General features: G+C 33.8%; 1 pseudogene; it reads left to right on the forward strand.

The window, feature by feature from the left end:
- Window positions 1-1,562: 1,562 nt before the first annotated feature.
- On the forward strand, window positions 1,563-21,659 carry LOC143228586 (flavin-containing monooxygenase 5-like; annotated as a pseudogene).
- Window positions 21,660-22,157: the final 498 nt, after the last annotated feature.

Raw genomic sequence — 22,157 nt, forward strand, 5'->3', positions numbered from 1 at the left:
TGTTTGACTGAGGATGTATAAGCTGAGGTTTCTTGGAGTAGATACTCAGGCCCTTTCTGTTCATTATAGAGAATATATCGTTGTCCTTGAACATGTGCAGCATTTCGGGTATTAGCTGGAAACTCCTGCAGCCTCCTCCGAATAGTTTTACGCTTTATTTGATATTCATTTGTCTTTCAAGGCCCCTCGTGTCTCAGACCGTGATCGATGAATATACAGGGTGTCCGCGAGCCATTTCCGAAATTTCATTAAAACATTAAAAATTAATATTATTTATCAAATAAAAAACATTTTTCATAAAATTAAGATTATATGAATTAAAATATTTTCTATGGAAAACAACTTTTCATGCACACGATTTTGTTTTGCGAAGCCACAGCAGGTTATCTGCTAAGCCCACAAAGGGAAATCGAACCCTTCATTTAAGCATTGTAAATCCGTAGACTTAGCTCTGTACTAGCGGGTGGCTTTTGGTAAAGAAAAAAATATCGATAAGTTTTGGGGTCCGCAAAGTAAGTTTAAATTAAGGCCTTAGGTTACTAAAACTCGAAAAACTCCAATTTTTGAGTCTTCCTTCTTAAGTTCGTATTTTTCAGTGACTACTTTCATTTCATGTCGGAGACTGTCTGAAAAGGCAAAAAATTAGTGTACCTTTTCCTGAACAAACAAGGGAACAAGAGTTACAGTTTTAATGCAAAACAGATTTGTTGCATACATTTATAAGATTTAAAGCTTACAATAATCAAACACAGAAAATTATGTATTTTTATCTTTAAAAAGATAATGCTTCACAAGAAAATGCTACAGCAACTTATTACATTTTAAGAAGAAACTAAATTTGAAAGTTTGTGTACTATATTTCATGCAGTTCAATAATGCTTTTTAAGTACGTTAACATAACAGACACGTGTGATGCAATGTTAATGATTTAGTCTTAATAGGATTAACGTACTTCTAACATCGCGGTGATAATTAAAACTGAAGTCTATGAAACTGACTGCTACATCATTTATTGTTAGAAAGTATATTAGGTGATTAAAATGTCTCGAAGAGTTTAATCACAGAAGACCAATTTCCCCATTTTAAGCTGAATCCCCATTTTAAAATATTGTTTTTTACTTTTCCTATAAATAAGATTTTTTTTTCCCAATTTGGCAACTTCGCCTCAATCATAAACTAAATTTATTTTAGAATCTAAAACAAGCAATTATAACAAAACAAATACGAAACACTAAACTAAACATTTTCTACATCATTTATATTCGGCAGTTTCCTAAACAAATAATGAAATAACTATCAAGTGTCAATAAGCATAACAAAACAAATAACAAAACAGATGATATATTTTAAAGTCCATCGAGAAAAATCTTTTAATATTCCGAATACTTGAGTTTTCAGGATATATCGGGGAAATAAATATTTAATGCTGCTTTTTTCGTTTCATTTTACTGCTTATATGACATATTATCGTTATTCATAGCATAAAAGTATTAACTTCTCTAATAGGTTACTTGTGTTACAAGTTGGAATCATCTAATGGCAAAGTTACATCTTTGTAAATAATGAAAGCAACAAAAAGGATCTGTATAGCTGGAGCTGGATCCAGTGGACTCACATCCATCAAGGCTTGACTGGAAGAAGATCTGCTTCCGGTGTGCTTTGAAAAGACAGACCAGTTAGGGGGACTTTGGTGCTACAGAGAGGATGATGTTGAAGGTGTGGGCTCTGTGATGAAGTCTACCATAACAAATACTAGCAAAGAAATGAGCGCCTTTAGCGATTTCCCGCTACAAAAGGATTTTTCTACTTATATGCATAATAGCGACTTACTTAAATACTTTGAGATGTACGCTGAAAAATTTTATCTCGTTCGACACAGTAGGTTTCGAAATAAAATTCATAAAGTAGAGCAAAACCACGATTTTGACGAAACGGGACGGTGGAAAATAACTATTCGAGACATTGAAAACAATGTTCATTTTGATGAGATATTTGACACAGTGATAGTTTGCACTGATCACCACATATTTCTGTACATTCCCACGTTTCTAGAAATAGAAAAATTCAAAGGCAAAGTGTTACACACTCATAGTTACAACAAACCAGATGGATATGATGGCAAGAAGGTAGTGATTGTTGGTGTCGGAAACTGCAGGAGACGTGACTGTGGAGCTAAGTCAGATAGCTCAACAGGTTAGTCTTAAGTTACTCGTCAGGTTACTTTAATCACAGTATTCTCTTAAGCTATTTATAAGTATACAAAAGTAACGCAACGCGGACTACAGTGCACTATAGTTTTCTATAAACCTCATTAGTTGCTTCCTGCTTCCGATATTGAAAACTGAGTATAACTAAGTTTGAAGTCCATATTCGTGTTTTAGTCAGGAAATGTAGTTTCTAACTTCAATAACATATTGGTAGCACTTGAGCTGATGTCAAGGCTAGAAGTTCCTAGGTTCCAGGTATAGTCCGTCATTTTATGATCACATCGGATAAATATCCAGGTTGTATATTTCAAAGCTTCATGTACAGTCTGACATTTTTATAATATATCCACAGCAGTAAGTGCGGTTCAATGGTAATACATCTCGGACCTTAAACCCTGGATAAGATGCCCAGCACACTAACTGCTAAGCTATTTCTCTTTTTTATAGTATACTCTCCGTATTGTAGCTTCGTATTCTAGTTGCACTGTTTGATTTGTAACTTCCTCTTGTAATTTTGTAATTCGCACTTTAAAAACTACATCACTTTATAATTTCTTAGTTTTGCTTACAAATATTATAAGTTACACTTTGTTATTATAGTTTGTCAGGTCAGAATGCAACCATATTACAATATCTGAGGTCACATTGTAACATTGTTTTACTTTTGCGAAATAGGTATTTGAAACTTTAAAATACAAGAATTCGAGGAATATTTAGAAAATAGTACCATGTTATATTTGTTTTCTATGAAACTAATAAAAAATATATAATAATATATTTCTAGCAAACAAACTACAATGTAAAACTCACAGAAAAGTTGTGCAAATATTGTATCACTAGTTTTTCTAGCCCTATCAAGGTTTATGTAATCTAACTAAGGGTTGAATTCGTTATATCAAAACGAGTTTGAAAAGGAAAAACAGCAAGTGATGTGCCCACCACACCCTACGTAAAGTGCAATATTCATTCATTCATTCATATAATAAAGATATACTCAGGTGATTAAAATTTTATAAGACGGAAAAGTTCATTTCACTCAATGAAATTTTAAAAATAAGGTGATATGGATCAACATGGGCTACCAACACCATCAAGAATAAGACTCCCAACTACATCTACCCAAATTGAGTAAGGCAAATTATGGAGCCTTGTAAGGAATTGGAATTCATCGACACAAAAGACAGTCGTAATGGCCATTTAAGTGTCCAATTCAACAATTTACATAACACCTAAAAAGGATCTCCTTGTAGAAACAAGGAAAATATTCAGTAAGATAAAGATTCCAGTCATACCTCCCAGTTAACAATCACATCCCTTAACCAGTTGGAGAATGAAACAGGTATTTATTTTATTCCATATTTAACACACTGATAATGTAATTATCTGCTAATGAGCTATTAAAAGGCGTTGAACAACCAACGTCCTTGAGCATGGGGGAGTAGACATGATATAGTTACTATGGAGCCTTGTGACAAAGAAACTACGCTGCATACTCTTCAGATAGAGTGAGACCAGACTTGGTAACGTGAATAGTAAGGACGTGGTTTAGCTCGAATATCGTTTATTTAAAACATATTGAAACTTGTATATTATTTTTGAATGAATGTGTGTTGCTGTGTTACTAGCGGTCTATTTTGTTATGTATGTCTTAAATTGGTTTTTAAAAATGTACAAAAGCTCGTTTTATGAAGAAATTCTAAAAATTGCAAGAAATGGGAATCCATCGAAAGAAACTATAATTTAAGCTTACAAAAACAATATAAATCAAGAATAATAACTATGAACTAACAACAGACCTTTGGTTTAAAGGACTATTCTCTAACATTAAAATTGAAATTAATTAGAGTTCTGTTTAATTTGGTAAATATCGTTTCTAAAGAGGAATTCATATTAACTTATCAATTACACACCCATGATGTTAATGGTATTTTCAAACATCCCAATGTTTCTTTACGATACGCGGCCATTTAAAGGTATCTAAGATAAACTCAGCTTACTGCCTCTTTCCTTTACTGGACATAAAAGATAGTGTTGATGACGTCTTGAAGCCTCCCAATGTACCTGTAAAACCTGTTTTTTTATAGTAGGCTATGACAGTGTATTCGTTAATATTCCAACATCTTGAAAAAATAAAATACTAAAAAGTATATTTAGACAAATGTTATTTTCTGCTCTTTGTTCTAAATATAAAATTTGTTTTATCAGTTGTAGCTGTCATACACGTGTCCTTAACCGAAAACAAATTTTAACCAATGACAAGCGAATATTATCTATTAAGATAAGAAAGGTTGTCCTCAGTCGTAACTTGAAAGGCAGGAAACACCTACATTTGAAATATATATCTATATTTGTTTTTCTATGTGATTCTAATAAAGCACCTTCAGAAGAGAGGTTTTTTAGAAAATACTGTGTAGGTAAATCAATTTCAAAATGTAATTTGTTAAATTAACCTTTGTTTAAAAGGTAGCAGCAGTAGAGACAAACATTATTTTTACCTTTCACTGAGAAGTTTCATTAATAACTATTGATTATCACCTGCATAAAACAACGATGGAATAGTAACAATAATAACTCCCAAACCACATCCATCTACACTGTCGTTCCCATTCACAATCTCGTCCATAAAACATGTACCCAGAAATGGTCAGTTGCAAACTATCTTTAGTAACCTGAATATGTCCTAAGAAAGTTGAAACGTTGTTCTGTAAATTATATTATTTAAATTTTTAATGCACACAGCAGACGTCTTTATAATACGTGTTTACTTGAAGTGGGTTTTTCATCATCATGAAAAGTGTTCAATGTTTTACAATGTATCTTTATGTGGTACTAAAATGAAATTTAAGTCTGACAAACTTAATCAGCAGGAGTTTTCACCAGATATCATAAATACTAAAAACATATTAATATTATGTACACACTGTTCCACTTCTTACTTGTAGATTAAAAGTTCATTCCGGACTTTATTGTGACGTATTACAGGACGCTTTCTGCATGATGTGGAATATTTACGTATATATATATGTTACTAAATCACTGCTGTTTAAATGTCGTAAATATCAGGACGAAACTGTAGATTTGGGAACTTATTACCTTTGAACTGCTATCTTCTAAACTTGAATTAGAAAGCATCGTCACACATTAAATTCTTAACTCAGTCTCATTATTCATGCTGCTATTTACTCATAAATGGCGATAAATTACTACTTCTGTGTTGTGTTTGTGTTTTCTTATAGCAAAACCCATATCGGGCTATCTGCTTAGCCCACCGAAGGGAATCTAACCCGTGATTTCAGCGTTGTAAATTCGGAGACAAACCTCTGTACTAGCGGGAGACGTTTTCTACTTCTTGCTAATTCTTCAGTCTAGTGAAAATGTATCTCAAAACGGCTGGTATGGATATCAAAACTTTTATTGATAAGGACAGAACAACGTTTCGATCTTCCTGGGTCATCTTTAGGTTAAGAAAAGGGGTCTCGTCATCAAGAAGCCTAGTAAAGTTAAATTACGTGATAATTATTCTGAAAGGAAGATTTAAATATAGAAAATAGGGTAATAGACTGAACCAAGACAAACACTATATTTCTTTTATTTTGTGTCACCAATATAAACAAAAAATTTTTATATGTTATGTAGCTAAAAGAAACATAATATTTTTATGTAGTGCTATCAAATAAATGAAATAGTTCTGTTATGTTGTGTTGCCAAGACAAATATAATATCTCTATTATATTCTTTTATTAAATAAATACAATATTTTTGTTTTGTTGTATTAGAATCAAGGAATGAGAAGTATTTTCTTTTTTTCTCTCTCTATGAACTTGAATCTCTTAGCTAAACATGATGACGAGGATATTCCATTTCAACTGAAATATAAAGGTTTGTATTAGTCGACGTCACCATCATTCACCTAATTATTGAGCGTAAAAATACTGTGACATTGTTAAGTTATCATAAGTTGGCGTCTGGTGTTTTTTTTATAGCATTGCGACATCGGGCTATCTGCTGAGCCCTTCAAGGGGAATCGAACGTCTGAATTTATCGTTGCAAACCGTAGACTTACTATTCTACTGGCGTGGGTCATTATCACGAAAAATATTTTAGCTTGAAAAGTTTTGTGAAGGAATCTATACGAAACATAAAATTCATAGTTTGGGAGTTAAAGAATTAAGATTTAGTTTTGGCTACAGCTTAAAATATCAACATGAACCGAAAATAAAGCTATTTTCTATTTTTTTACACAACGTAATCGATGCCACATCAAACATTTTCGCCCTTTTATCTGTGGAGGCGTTATAATGTTATGATCAATCCCACTATTCGTTGATAAAGAGTGGTCCAAGAGTTGGCGGTGGTTGGTGATGACTGGTTGCTCTCACTCTAGTTTTACACTAATGAAGGACGTGTTGCTTTGCGCGAAAGTCAAAAACGAACAAACAAGCACACTGAATTTAAAACGTATCTTTTATTTCTATAAAACTGTTACAGTCTGCTGCAATAGCAACTTACCGAGAAATTACTGTAAATTAACTAGCAAGTAAATAGTTTACAAGATCAATATATTTACCATCAAAGACTGAACGTAAGATTATACGTTTTAGGTAGTAAACGCTAAATATTCTAATACAAGGGTTCTTGCCTGATGAAAAGGGGGCCCAGTATTGCGTGGTCATCTGCAGATACGACAATAAATCAATAAGTATTATCTTTATTAGAATATTTATATGGAAAAGAAACTTATATATAACGTTGATTGAGATTTTCTTACTGTATTTTTATGATAAAATACTCATTAAAATGTTTTTGTGAAGAATATTACAATTCCCAGTTTTGTGTATGTGTGAAGTATAATTTTTTTGTGTTTCTCTTCTTCGCCCATCTACTTGATAATACTTTCTTTCCTTTTATGCAAGGCTAAACACACAAATAGCTAACGATAAAAACTCTATGATCTTATTTACACTGTTTTGATTGTTTATTCAAACTGACAGAACTTACGTTTAAGAGAAATTCTTGAATTGGTGTTTCTCCGAAGACTAATATTCTCTCCTATTATTTGAGGACAAGTTAAAATCTCACAGCAATTTTTTTTTCGAAGATGGTAGGAGGGTGAGCTAAACCTTAACACTATAGAGAGTAAAATAAAATGTTTCATGTTTAACTCTTGTTACATTGCTCTCAGAAAAGGTTCAAAAATCAATAATACTTTTCTAAAGCTTTGTTATTGGATATCTAAAATAACTACAGTGGTAAAAATGTGATAATTTGAAAATTAAATATCATATTCCATAAAAGATTCTGACATAGACTAATTTTTCAGAGATTCCGGTAGAACTAAGATTTTACTGTTTGTACACTGGTAACAGATTATTGTATCACTTAAGTATTTTTGTTTTTTATGTGTATGTTATAAGTACAGGAAAACATATGACTTTAATGTACCAGCAAATGGAAGGAAAATGTAAGACACGTTAACTACGGCTGGCTATCCTTGTTTGATACAAATTGTAATTTTAATAAGGTTTTCTATTATATATTAATAACAATTTAAAGGCAAAAAGTCAGTTACTTATAAATCACTCGGAGCTGTCATTAATTAGAAATATCTCAACATTCTGAATTACATTTGTCTTTGAATGATTTTCAAAACTTTCGATCATATAGGATTTGTTCAGATTTTTCTAGTGTCAAACTTGAAAAACTTATGCTGGTGTCAGCTAGCATAACCTGTACCTTCAACAAAGACAACTGAGTTATATCGTTTCTACATTATATCTTTAATTAAGTAGGTGTTTTCACAATATATTCTAAATTACAGATAATTTAATAACTTTATATACGGTGAAAGTCAAGTTCCTTGGTATGAATATAATTAGAAAAAAATACTTTTAAAAGTATGTTTTCGAAATGTGACCATTTATTTATTGTAGTTTTTTTCCTATATTTTGTTCAATACGAAGAAATGTGAAAACAGAAACACATTCTAACGACGTTTTAAAGTATATTAATATCTCAGATATATTTTAAAGGTTTCTCAAATGCTTAAACTCATATAATTAGCAAGAATAAAAATTAATAAAACGTCTTCACACAACAACTGTATTTGTTGTATTATTACAGAAAGTGCAGTACGTTATAAACTGCTCACAAAATTTTTGTGCGTTTTCTATATAATTTATCTCAGTGTTCCAAATGTGACAATGCTTTTATTTTTTTAGGTAATTTCCCTCATTTCAGATTCATCTGTATCCATTTCTTAATGTGTGATGAACGATAAAACATGAAGAAATAAAATGTTTAAAAATAACAAATATCATCAAACCTTATATCCCATATGAACTAGGTCCGGCATGGCCAGGTGTGTTAAGGTGTGCGACTCGCAATCTGAGGGTCGCGGGTTGTCATGAGAATAAACCCATAGTCTACAGCACCGGCAAAAGGCCTCACAGTGAGTTACAGAATATCGTCTTTATATCGTTGTGCATTCAGAACAAACCTGTTGAGTATAAGTAAGTCCGGGCTGCCAACAAGCATATGCCTGCCCAGACCATTACAGAACCTCCTCAATGAGCGTCGACTTGCACAATGTTAATGTTACAGGCGGAAAATCGCTCTCCTCGGCGTCTCCATACTCAAGCATGTCTATCATCACGAAACACAGTGAACTTGCTCTCGTCTGTGAACAGCACGGTGGCCCATTGACGAAATTCCCAGTCCAGGTGCTGACGAGCAAACTCCAACCTGGCTGCACGGTAGCGCTGTCAGAATAACGCCTTCTGCATACCGTCTGGCCCTAAGGCGTTCTTCGTGCAGATGATTGCGAACTGTTTGGGTCGACACACGGGTTCCAGTGAAATGTTGAGGGTCATTTCGCAGTGACCGAGCCGCACCAACAGTCACGATATAGCAGTCCTTTCTGGTTGTTCTAAAGCGATGACGGCTTTGACCTGATCTTCTTGCCACAAGTGTTTATCTCCTGGTAGCGTCGCCAAAATAAACTGCTAACGCTTGGTGACACACCGATGCGCTGTGCCACCCTCCTCTAAGTCTGGCCATCCTCCATCATCTGGACTGCCCTGGCCACCTCGTTCTCTGTCCGATGGCGCCTGACTGCTTGGATACACAAGATGAAGGTACATAATGATAAAACGAGCTACAAAAGATCCATGTTGGCGTTTGTTTCGAGAAGTAATGAGAAATACATAGTTTCATGTGACAGCCTTATATACGGTACCTTGAGTTGTATTCTCCTTGAGTGCGTTCAGTTTCGATTGAGTTGTTTCACACTTCACTCGTAAGCTTAGAATTACAATTGTAGACGAACGAATATGTTTTTCATACATAAATTTAGTTATTACAAAAATATACCAAATAAGTATTTGTCCCTCTTATTTTTTGAGCAACATATTAAATTCAATTTGAATATGCTTACACAACCTTTTTATATGGGAACCTGGCTACTGGACAACTAAAAACACTAACTAAGGGTATCCGTTAATGAAACAAAAAACTATATAAAGGACATTGTAAGATAATGTTCCTCTTTTTCTTTCATTTTTGTCATTGAATCCCTAATTCTCTCACAATGAGCCACAACTTTACCAGGTAAAGTAGTCATCAACTCAGCGTTATTTTGCAGATATTTGGACCTTCCAGGCCAGTAAAGCACATGGACAATCCTGTGTGACTAAGTCTAAGAGTTCATATAAACATGCAATGCATAAATAACACAGAACTCTACATATCACAGAAGTAGAGAATGCAGGTCTCCAAACTCATAAAGATAAGAATGGTGTACTTTAAGTAGTGAAAATATATCAGATACATAGAGCTACAAATGCTGAAGACAATGATCCATATTTTCGCAATGGTGGTGAAATGAAGCAAGTCAGCCTGCTAAGGTTCCTTGGAATGCTGAAAGTGGAACTGGATATTTCGTTAATTGTTTCAAGTGGTTTGCTTTCTAAAATGGTTGGACTCAGGAACTGCACTGGGACAGTTTGTATAGTTCAGTGGTCGAAAATGTACAGCACTATATCAAATAACAATTTAATGACAGGGATTTGATTGTCAGTGAGCTTTGGAACAAACCCACAGTGCATCATGTAATGGCGAAATAATTTGTCTCTGAGTGGCTCCTTGTGTAGTAGCACATGTATATAGAGTTGTGGATTTTTTCTTGAGCACTGATAGTGCCTCAGTAACACAGTAGTAGTGGATACACTGGCAGCAAATTCCTGTCTGCTCCAGTGGTTCACAGTGGTGACGAAGTGAGACATATTTACCTGCCACTGATTTCATAGATGGTAAGAGGTGGACCCTAACCATTTCTTTAAAATTATCGATAAGATTGTTCTTATGTAAGTGTTGTGAGGTAATGCGTGCCGTTTACAGACATAATTAATTGATACTATGACTATACTAGTCAATTACTAAAATTCGTGTTTTACATTAATTTAATATCTTACATAAAGGATGTAAGCAGTCATGGACTAAGGTTCCAAAGTACATGGCCATTTTATTCAGCTTGTGCTCATATGGCCATTCTCCCTTCGACTGTAAGTCATACCTAAATAGAGTGGTGGTATTGAGGCATGTACAAACTAATCTCCTTGTAATTATTTATTACGAGAGTGATAATTAGTATAACAGACATTGGATTGTGGGACATCACACTAGGACTTTAAATGGACATGAAAATGTAGCAGGCCACATTCCATCATTATGTAACTAAAGTTGTGCAGAAAAAAATAAAATGCAAAGATAAATCCAGTAATATCAAATTATCAGTGTTTAGTTTTGAAATGTTGTATTGTCATTGCAATACAAAGCATCACATACCAATTACTGCGTTTAAGCGTGATGTATCTTGTAAATAAACCTACAATTAACGGTAACAAATATGTTTATTTTTTACTTTTCAAGTTCGAATCTCATGTCGTGTTCTATTCTACAGAGTAGATAATGTTTCTCGTGATGACTGTCAGGTAGATTATGAACTACTGTACACTCGTATGAGTTTTTTAAAACTGGGGGCACCTTGAGGGAACTCGGGTAACTTCTACACTGGAGAGAAAACTTATTTTTATCTGTCCTTCTCTCTCTTTTTATGCAAATCAGACGGGGTAACAGTAATAAATACAGTGCCAGGTCTTATGGGTCTGCCAGGAGAAGGTACTGGATGACCAGTCGTACGATTAGAAAATAAGACAATCTATGGGGTAGTATTAGGAAATGCCATTCGCCCGATTGCTCTTCGAATACTGTCGGCTATAGCTAAAGCTTTACCTGAGTTTCAATCTTAGCTACAGGGGGTATAGATTCTGCTGAAGTAGACTACAGTTTCTTTATTGCGGAGCTACAGTGCTCCAATTAAGAAGTTTCATGTTTTTTTGGAACCTTATGTTCAGAAATCATTACTCTGTCTACTTAGGGCTATTTTACTCGAGTGGATAAAACATTTTACGATTGTTTGTCTTATAAAATAAGAAATAATATTTTTCTCTACATGTAGGCTCACCTTAATTTCCAAACTTCAAACCGGGACAGTTTCCAATATTTATTATAGATACCAGCACTGGTATAATAAAGAAGTGCTTTTATAACCTAACTTCACTAAAGCTTTGATGCTGCCACAAAATGAGATTTTGTTAATTTGTTTTGAATTTCGCGCAAAGCTACTCGAAAACTATTTGTGCTAGCCGTTCCTAATTTAGCAGTGTAAGACGAGAGGAAAGGCAGCTGGTCATCACAACTATTTAACAACAAATAGTGGGATTGAACCACGGCTGAAAGGGCGAGCATGTTTGGTGCGACCGATATTTGAACCCCGATCCCTCGGATTACAAGTCGAACGCCTTAAGACACTTGGCCATGCCTGGCCCACACAAAAATAGGAATACTGGTAGTTTATATCTCTAATATTTATTTGAATTCAGCAAGGCAAGGAACATAAAAATTTCATAAATGTTTCACTATACATTTTTTTGTGAAGATTCATATTTTTTCACTTGAATAAACTTTCTGCAAAAATCTATTAGTTTTTACTTTTCAAAGAACTCACTCCAACTCAAGTCAATATTGAGTTTAGAATGCAACAGTACTTTTACTGGTGATTCATTAATTAGACCTCTTTCTTGAGACCAAATGCTTTTCATCACTGAAAATGCTCTTTCAACAGGATCCGACGTTTCTGTTAAATAAAAAATGTACTCCAATACTTGCCTGAGATTAGGTACAGAAATACTTTGATCACATTTTGAAGACCAGAAAGATTTGACAAGAACAATTTCATCAAATCAAGAAATCTTTTCATCCACAAAGACCACTATTTTTATGAACAAAAATATTACTTCAGTCCTTCATAAATTTGGAGAAATCTCTCAACAGCTGGTAACAAAGATAAAAGTTGCGTATTTCTATATTAGGAAACCTTCTTGTACTCAATTTAGGTATTAACGTGCACAGTGTGAATAAGAAATTCTCGTAACATTTGACCATCAAGCTTTCCATTTCAATAGGAAGGACATCAATTGCAGCTCAGAGACAGTTATGTACAATATGAGCACCACAACCAACACCCACAATATTTCTGCCAAGTTCCTTGTTCAATTGACTAGATGCAATGTTTTTCCCTTTTCTCTCCACATCTCCAAAATTTGTTTTGCAGTTCACAACAATAAGCAACATTTTTTTGGATAAACCATGTTTTTTTTAAAGTAGTCACCAAGCAATTCGTCAAAACTTCTCATGTCACTGAAAGTTTTACTTTCACTCCGTCCACTGGCAAAAAATATCGCAACTGACAGATATTATTTTGGCATCTTTTCGATTTGAAACATCTGCTGTAAGTGAAACGAATTGGACATTCATTAAGTCTCTCTTCAATCCTCTGTTGCTAGAGGAACAATTGCTTTAAATAATAATTCATTTTTCGTTCTGGCAGAACTGAACTTTGGTTCAAGTAACTTTGCTATCAGTTTGGAAGAGCAATCAGCTGTTTTAAAGCTTATGTTAGGAACAGCACTGTGATAAGCAAAGGCTGCTTCTTTGGCAACTATTCACAAGTCACTCTCTTCAGGCACAAAGTTTTTTAAGAACACATGAACTCTTGAGCTTTTAACAGCGACTGAAAGACTAGCTGTATGTTTAAACTTTTTTAAGACTTTTTATATTATTTTTCCAATTCACTGTTGAATGTGAACTTTCTTTTACCAGCTTTGGATATAATGACTAGGATTAATTTCTAAAATAAAAGAACGAAAATAATTCAGAAGGTACCAATGACTAATATAATTAATAAAGAAATCACAAAGCACAAACACCTGCTCAAAGGAATATTTGCATGTGTTGCCGCTCGCCGTTGGTGCAGCTGCCGTTACACACGTACCGCCAAAAGCAGCCCACTTGTGAATAATTATACTTGTACATGTTCAGTATAAGCTGTTTGTGAATTTCTTCTGATGCAATACCTTTGAAAATTTGCATGCTACAGAACTTTGCTTCACACCACTCATCAACTAATAAAATGATAACTTAAAAGTTACTTTTGTCAACACCAAGTCAGAACTATATGCAGTTTTTAACATTTTCCGTTTATCCTTTTTGAAGTTTATGCCTTTTCATGAAAAATTGGGACATTCCGAAACAATTCAGTGTTAACAAGAACAAATTAGTAAACCGGACTGTACACCGGAACGTATGGTAAGCCTACCTACAAGAACCTTAATTAGTGATCAGAATGAGAAATATGGATTCGCTTGCTTAATAATGTTAAAACATATTGTAATTCATAAGGTATTATTCTGATGATCAAAAATATTTCTTGAAATGTATTGATATTATGTGATATTCCAATGTGATAAGTACCAACAGTTTTACAATGTTGTTTGTTTTTGTGGCTTGAAAACAAAACAGGTCTACAGCGCTTTACAGAACCAAGACTTCACCATCATTGATGACTATGTCACAGGACTAAAAGCGAACATGTACTTAAAAAGTTTGGAAACTACAATGAAATGGAACTTTCAGTCTACATCGACTCCTCGTCACCAAAGAGGAAAGCCTATAAGTGTTCTATCTGATGCCACATTCAAGATTAACATAGTTCATTCTTAACCCTAACCGAATCCTTCTTAAAGATTTAAACCCAAACCATGCTAACCTTTCAGTTGTTCAAAATCCGATGTTTAAATGAAGTAAAGTAATACCTCTTAAGTTTCTCAGAAAGGACTGACTAACTTGACACGGTAAGTAGGTTCATTTCTTGTGTTAGAGTCGAGGGTCTTTTCAATGACGTCAATTTTTTAAATGCTTTTATCTTGTTTTCAACGATTGAAAATCTTATAACAAAGCGAATAAAACTAATGAACATAAACAGTTCATTCAGGTTCTGACTTCTAGGAGATTCCTTGTATACTTGTGGTTATAGAAAGTAGAAGAAAGTTCTTCAACTTGTTGCAAAATGTCCAAGCATCAAACACTTATAAAATACTTCTTTTAATGTCAAAATGTGACGTACAAAGTGTTAGAACAGCGTGTCCTAAAGGGAGGGGCGCTGACGATGACATACAATTAAATGTTCAATAACGCAAAATGGCTCGTTTTAATAAATTTTTTTTATGAAAATCAATCATTACTACAACACATATGCCATTTTAGTGACGATACAGTGTATTACATATCGTCCCTCAACATATTCCTTCACTCATTAAAAAAAAATAATAAGTGGCACGCAAGTAACTACCTTTACTGAGAAACACTGCAGTACTGAAACTTGTTCACCCAGTTTCGTGTATTATAAATATCATGGGAATTTATTAACCTCACGATTCTACTTATATCATATATAAATTAAAATAAAATTACTTGAACTTTAATTCAGGTGGTATCAAGGTACACTGTTCGATACGTTATATTGTATAGATGGAAACGCACGGTTTTTTTGAAGAACACCATGAAGTTTCTTCAAATAGCATTCGTTGTAGCCGGTTCAGATACTTGTGTGATGTTTAGTCACGGGTTTCAGCCTCTTCTTTAAAGTTAGATAAATTGTGATGTGTTATCCTAAAAGATATAGTGTTTAACGCTTGCTTTATATATACAGAAATTTCCTCATTTGGGAGCTTACATGAGACACAAAGAAGACATTCTAACGAAATACAAGAAACAAACTGATCTGATTGGTGATAAGTTTAAGCCACCACAGAACAGACAACGTTCCCAGCCCGTAGGACCAATCCAATAAATCAAGGTAGTGATTGAAACAAGACTACTTTTATTTTGATTGAGAATGATTTATTTATAGTTATTTTACTTAATTCTACTTAAAACACCAACTTCTAATTGTAAATAAACCATGTCATAAACATATCTTTGAAAATTTGTTTTTTGAGGAAGCAATTCTAAATCCAGTTTTAACATAGCCGTTCTGTGATGTTTGTTTATTTTGAATTTCGCGAAACCTACACGAGAACTATTTGCGCTAATCATCACTCATTTACCAATGTAAGACTTGAGGGGATGTGTCGACTCATCAAAACCCACCGCGAACTCTGGGACTACTCTTTTACCAAATAATAGTGGGATTGACCATAACATTATAACGTATCCATAAGTGAAAGGGCGAGCATGATTGGTTTGACGGGGAATCGAACCCTCTACCCTCTGATTACGAATCGAGGTTTTGATTATGTGATAAAGAATTACGACAAAGCTGTAACTAAATTTAAATTGTCAATATTTTCTTGTCCCAACCGAGCATCGTTTTCTATATGTCACTGCCGATAGACTTTAAAAATATTTTTTTCTGTTTTAACATAATTCAGAATCTTGGTTGAAATAAGTGACACTAGCAGACGAACCAAGGTAGTTAAAAACAGTTTTAAAATATTGTCAGTTTTGGTTCACTTATTTTATGTAAAAAGTTCTTGGATCTTGCGTGCACCTCCGTTGGTCAGTGGTGAAATTAAAGACTTACACCTCTAAAATCTGAAGCGAATGCCTATGTTGTAGGTTTGCACGAACAAATTACGTTTTAATATTCTAAGGGCATTATGACGACATCTTTTATAAATGCAACTCTCGTACGTTTCTACAACTCTCTGTAGCAATATCGTGTGGAACGAATTGGATACTAATTGGCTTGTTTTATTCAAGCTGAAATACAAAGCATAGTTTTACACCATGTTATCAGTTGTTCTTTAGGTACACTGTTTGTAAACTAAACCACTGCTTAATCTTAACTCACAATTTCCCAAAAGATAGATCATTTGTCGTAATTTATCTCACGACAGAATAATTTATATATATTTTAAACTTTAATTCAGGACTTGATCGGAACGGCCAACGATCGGATCGGGACTTTATCTGACTTAGATCCAAAACAACAACTTTAAGTCTGGTTTTCGATGTTTAGAGGCTGTTGGAATTTATATTAAGAAGGTGTTTTGTTATTTCATCATTTATAAGCCACAGAAAGATAAATAATTTACCTAATGTGTTCTCTTGCTTGTTTCTTTATTTTACAAGAGTAATGGTTTTTAACGACAATGCTATAAACTTTGCAGTTTGCACTCGCATATAAAAACACCCGTTGTAATCATATAAATGTAAAAGTACAACTTCACAATTAGCCAACACCAGAATTAGGTTTCCAGGTAAGCGAGCACACATTCACATATCGACAGAGTGACACGCATTGTTCTTTTAATTTCAAAGATTTCATTACGTTCACTTGGTGATTCTACACAAGTTTCTACTTAATTAATACACAAGCGTACTGATAAAACAGCAAACTATAATATCACTAGCATGATGATATTTTAATTCTTTCTCTAAATTGTTAACGTTTTAATCACCAAAATGAAGTAAAAACAAGCATTTCATAGAAATTTAAAATTTAAGAATCTAATTGTTTGTTTTTAAGCGCAAACCTACATAATAAGTTATCCGTGCTATGCCTACTCACAACGAATTAATTTAAGAATTACAAACATCAGATACCAGCCTCTGTATGTGATAGTTCGAGCAGCGTGTACGACTTTAAGAGTGCAATAACCGACCGTATCAAAGTGTAATTTTAGTTTTGTTTCTCCATATAACCATGAAAAATGAACTCCATTCATATATTACAATAAGATTAGCTCTTTTTGTGACGACTATACTCAGCCTCGTTCTATCATAGTATATGTGTCAGAATAACGTGTAACTTGTGACCTAGGTTTCCTTCAGTCTTTTCGTTGTTATCAGGCAGGGTAAACAGTCGTTTATTCGTATTCTCTATTAGGTTTATCCTCAAACGGCCGGGTAAGTCTATCCTTACTTTTACTTTATGCTCAAGTATCGCTCATAATTACCTTTTCAAAGTGTATCATAGACACTGTTTTTAGGCAAATTGACGTTCTGTCCTTTCGGTAGTTTCATAGCTGGTTCATCAAACTCTCTCTCATTAAAACTTGTCTGTTTGCGAATAAATGTCACTCAAACTTTATATATTCAAAGGCAAGACCTGCTCATCTTTGTGTAAATATTGGTAGCTCCGTATATTACAACGTGTCAATAATGAGAACTAAATTCCAAGGTCATCAGATGCTTCTCTCGAAATTCTTCTCGCGGTCAAAAAAAATTTCACTTTTTAAGCTGTTTTAACTATTGGAGCTCCAGTGTCGTTGAACTTTAATACAACTAAACGTAAGTTTATTGGACATGTTTAATGAACAGATAAAGAGTTTGAATGTAAGGTATCGTTCAAATATGAAAATAGAAAAACATTTTGTTGTAAACTATTACTGCAAAAATACATAAAATAGGAGTAAAGAAATATGATTATTAGTGGAAAGTTATTTCGTATATATATGTATGTTTTACTGGTGTTTCTAGCAGTAAAGGCTCCAGGCCATTCCTGTTAATTGTAGATAATATATCGTTGTCTTTCAACATGTGCAGCATTCCTGTTGTTTGCTGGAAGCTCCTGCAGCCTCCTCCAAATAGTACTTTACGCTGTATTTCCTTTTCATTTGTCAATTGAGGCCTCTCGAGTCTCAGACAGAGATCGACGAATATACCGGTTATCAGCGAGCCACTCGCAAAATTTCATTGAAACATTAAAAAATAATACGATTTATGGAATAAAAAGATTTTTCATAAAATAACCTTTATATGAATTAAAAATTTAAAATTGAAAGACAAATTTTCACGAATTTTCTCAAAACAAAAAAATTTCGATAATTTTAAGTGTCCGCAAAAAAAATTTAAATTAAGGCCTAAAAATACTAAAGTTCGATTTTTGAGTCTTCCTTCTTTATTTCGTAGTTTCCAGTAACTACTTTCATTATATACAACTAGTCTATACAACTGACTGCTACGTCACGTATTGTTAGAAAGTAGGTAAAGTAATTAAAATCTCTTTCAAGAGTTTAATCACAGAAAACCAATTTCCCCATTTAACCTGAATCCCCATTTTCAAATATTGGTTTTACTCTTCCTATAAATAAGATTTTTTTCCCCAATCTGGCAACTTCGCTACAATCATGAACTAAATTTATTTTAGAATCTAAAGTAAGCAATTATAAAAAAAAATAAAGACGAAACACTAAAGCTAAACATTTTCAACATAATTTATTTTCGGCAGTTTCCTAAAGAAATAATGAAATAACTACCAAGTGTCAATAAACATAATAAATAATCGAATAACAAAACAGATGATATATATTACAGTCGATCGAGAAAAATCGTTTAATAATCCGAATACTTGGATTTTGAGAATATATCCAGGAAATAAATATTTAATACTGCTTTTACGTTTCATTTTACTGCTTGTGTGATATGTGATTGTTATTTATAGCACAGAATAAATATTAACTTATCTTATAGGTCACTTGTGTTACACGTTGGAATCATCTAATAGTGAAATTTCATCTTTGTAAATAATGGAAGCAAGAAAAAGGATCTGTATAGCTGGAGCTGGATCCAGTGGACTCACATCCATCAAAGCTTGCCTAGAAGAAGATCTGCTTCCGGTGTGCTTTGAAAAGACAAACCAGTTAGGGGACTTTGGTGCTACAGAGAGAATGATTTTGAAGGTGTGGGCTCTGTGATGAAGTCTACCATAACAAATAATAGCAAAGAAATGAGCGCCTTTAGCGATTTTCCGCCACCAAAGGATTTTCCTACTTATATGCATAATAGCTACTTACATAAATCCTTTGAGATGTACGCTGAAAAATTTGATCTCGTTCGACACATTAGGTTTCGACATGAAATTCTTAAAGTAGAACAAAATCACGATTTTGACGAAAAGGGACGGTAGAAAATAAGTATTAGAGGCATTGAAAACAAAGTTCATTTTGATGAGATATATGACGGAGTGATGGTTTGCACTGTTCACCACGTATTTCCGTACATCCCCACGTTTCTAGAAATAGAAAAATTCAAAAGCAAAGTGTTACACACTCATAGTTACAAGAAACCAGATGCGTATGATGCCAAGAAGGTGGTAATTGTTGGTGCAGGAAACTCTGCAGAAGACGTGACTGTGGAGCTAAGTCAGATAGCTAAACAGGTTAGGCTTAATTTACTCTTTTAATCACTGTATTCTCTTAATATATATAAGTATACAAGAGTAAAACAACGCGAACTACAGTGTACTATACTTTTGTATAAACCCTGCTGGTTGTTTTGTGTAACAGATATTAAATATTGAGTCTTTCTATGTTTCAAATCCATATTCGTGTTTTAGTCAGGAAATGTAGTTTCTAACCTCAATAACTCTCTCTTAGCACTTGAGCTAAATGTTAAGGCTAGAAGTGTCTAGATTTTAGGTATAGTCCGTCACTTCATAATCACATCGGAAAATATCCAGGTTAGATACTCCAAGGCTTCATGTATAGCCTGACATTTTAATAACATATCCACAGCTGTAAGTGCGGTATTTGTTCAATGGTAATACATCTCGGACCTTAGACCCTACATACGCAGCCAAGCACAATAACCGCTAAGCTATTTCTCTTTTTAAGAGAATACACTCCGTATTGTAGCTTTGTGTTATAATTGCACAGTTTGATTTGTAGCTTCCTGTTGTAATTTCGTACTTCGTACTTACAGAAACTACATGGCTTTAATGTTTCTTAATTTTGCTTACAAATATTACAAGTTACAGTAGTTTGAACTTTGCTTTCTTTTTGAGCTCAGAACAAATTTCAGTGTACCATAAATTGATATCTGCTTACGTTACAGTTACTTATTCAGTCCGTGCATTGACTCTCCGTTTTACAATTTGTGAGGTAGGACTGCAGCTCTATATTACTTGTACCAGACACGACTGTAGTATTGTAGTTTCTTAGGTCAGAATGGATCTGTATGAAATATATCAGAGTCAAATCGTAACAGTTATATGAGTATTTATAATATAAAAATATGCTTTATTCTTAAATTTAGGCATGTTTGCAAATGCGGAAAATTTTGCCTAGTGTACAACGTACTTATATCTAGTTTTGATGTCCAGGCTACTTAATTTAAGGAAGAAAGGTTTCCTGTGTTTGTTTTTATGACATCACATTGGAAGCTAGAATCTTATATCTGTAAGACTAGTGACTCTATAAACTTTAAGAGTTTCACTGAATACTTGTACAAGATCTGTTTTTCTCACCTCAAGGTATATCTCAGTGTGAGGAGTAAATGTTGGATTATTCCCAGAACTAGTCCTGGTGGTAAACCATTGGATACTTCGTTTTGTCGACGATGGTGCAATTTGATTTGGCTTTATACACCATATAAGCTACTGCGTTACTTTGTTGATACGTTTGCTATAAAACATACTGACTATTCTCCATACTGTTTTAGATGCAAACGTTCCATATTAGAAGGACGTTACACATTTACCGATGAACTGCGACACGTGATTCAGAGTGGAGCTGTCACAGTGAAGGGGAACATTCGGAAATTCACTGTGAATGGAATAGTTTTTGAAGGAGAAGAAACAGAGTATGAAGTCGACATCGTAATTTTAGCAACTGGTTACGATATCAAGTTTTCATTTTTAGACCAGAAAATAGTTTATTTTAAAAAACAAAATCTGGAATTGTATAAATATGTAGTTCCCATAAGATTAAAACAACCTACTCTTGGCATGATAGCTTTTGCTCAACCTCTTGGTTCTTCGTTCCCCATAGCTGAAATCCTAACCCGATAGTTTGCTTTGATATGAAGAAGAAAATGGACATGATAACTCGTCGCTACCCGGACAATATTCGCTACACCATTATTGTTGATTGGCTACCTGTTATGGATGAGACAGCTGGTCTTATCAACGCTAAGACTAACTTGCTAAAATTAATTCTCACCGATCCTAAACTTTTTTGGAAATGTCTTTGGGGTTCTTGTTTACCCTTCCAATTTCGACTTGAAGGTCCTCATGCTTGGGCAGGCGCAAGAGACGCTATATTCTCATATTAGTATAGAATTGACTTATTGGTCCATCTCGGCTGCACTCTCATATTAACGAATACATGTTTTATGACTTGTAAGTATCAGACTTAAATTTGTTTACACATCTTAGAGGGTATAATACGACAATTAGTGACGTTTTTTATAAATTCATAAAATTGTTAAACTTTAAAAGGTTCCCCCACGCATCTATTTTTTGTAATCTAATACAGGTTCCTGGAAATTCAGATAAATAAGGTTGAAATATATCTTCAAGATATATCTCGAGTTTTCATTGAATGTACTTTTATATCGTTAACGTTGCGTGTGGTTTGTTTTTGTTTATGTACTTTGCATTTATACTTAGTATACACCTTTCTCTCATAATATTCTAGTTTGAATGTAGAGTTTGATAAACTTATACTTTCATCACATGTAACTCTGTCTCATAAATGGACCAAGGTACAACTGTTTTACGTTTTTCTCTTTAAAAGCCTCAATTCCTCAAGTTTTTCGCACATTTCACTA

Source organism: Tachypleus tridentatus, chromosome 10, assembly GCF_004210375.1.
Source record: "Tachypleus tridentatus isolate NWPU-2018 chromosome 10, ASM421037v1, whole genome shotgun sequence".
In the NCBI taxonomy this organism is placed as follows: domain Eukaryota; kingdom Metazoa; phylum Arthropoda; class Merostomata; order Xiphosura; family Limulidae; genus Tachypleus; species Tachypleus tridentatus.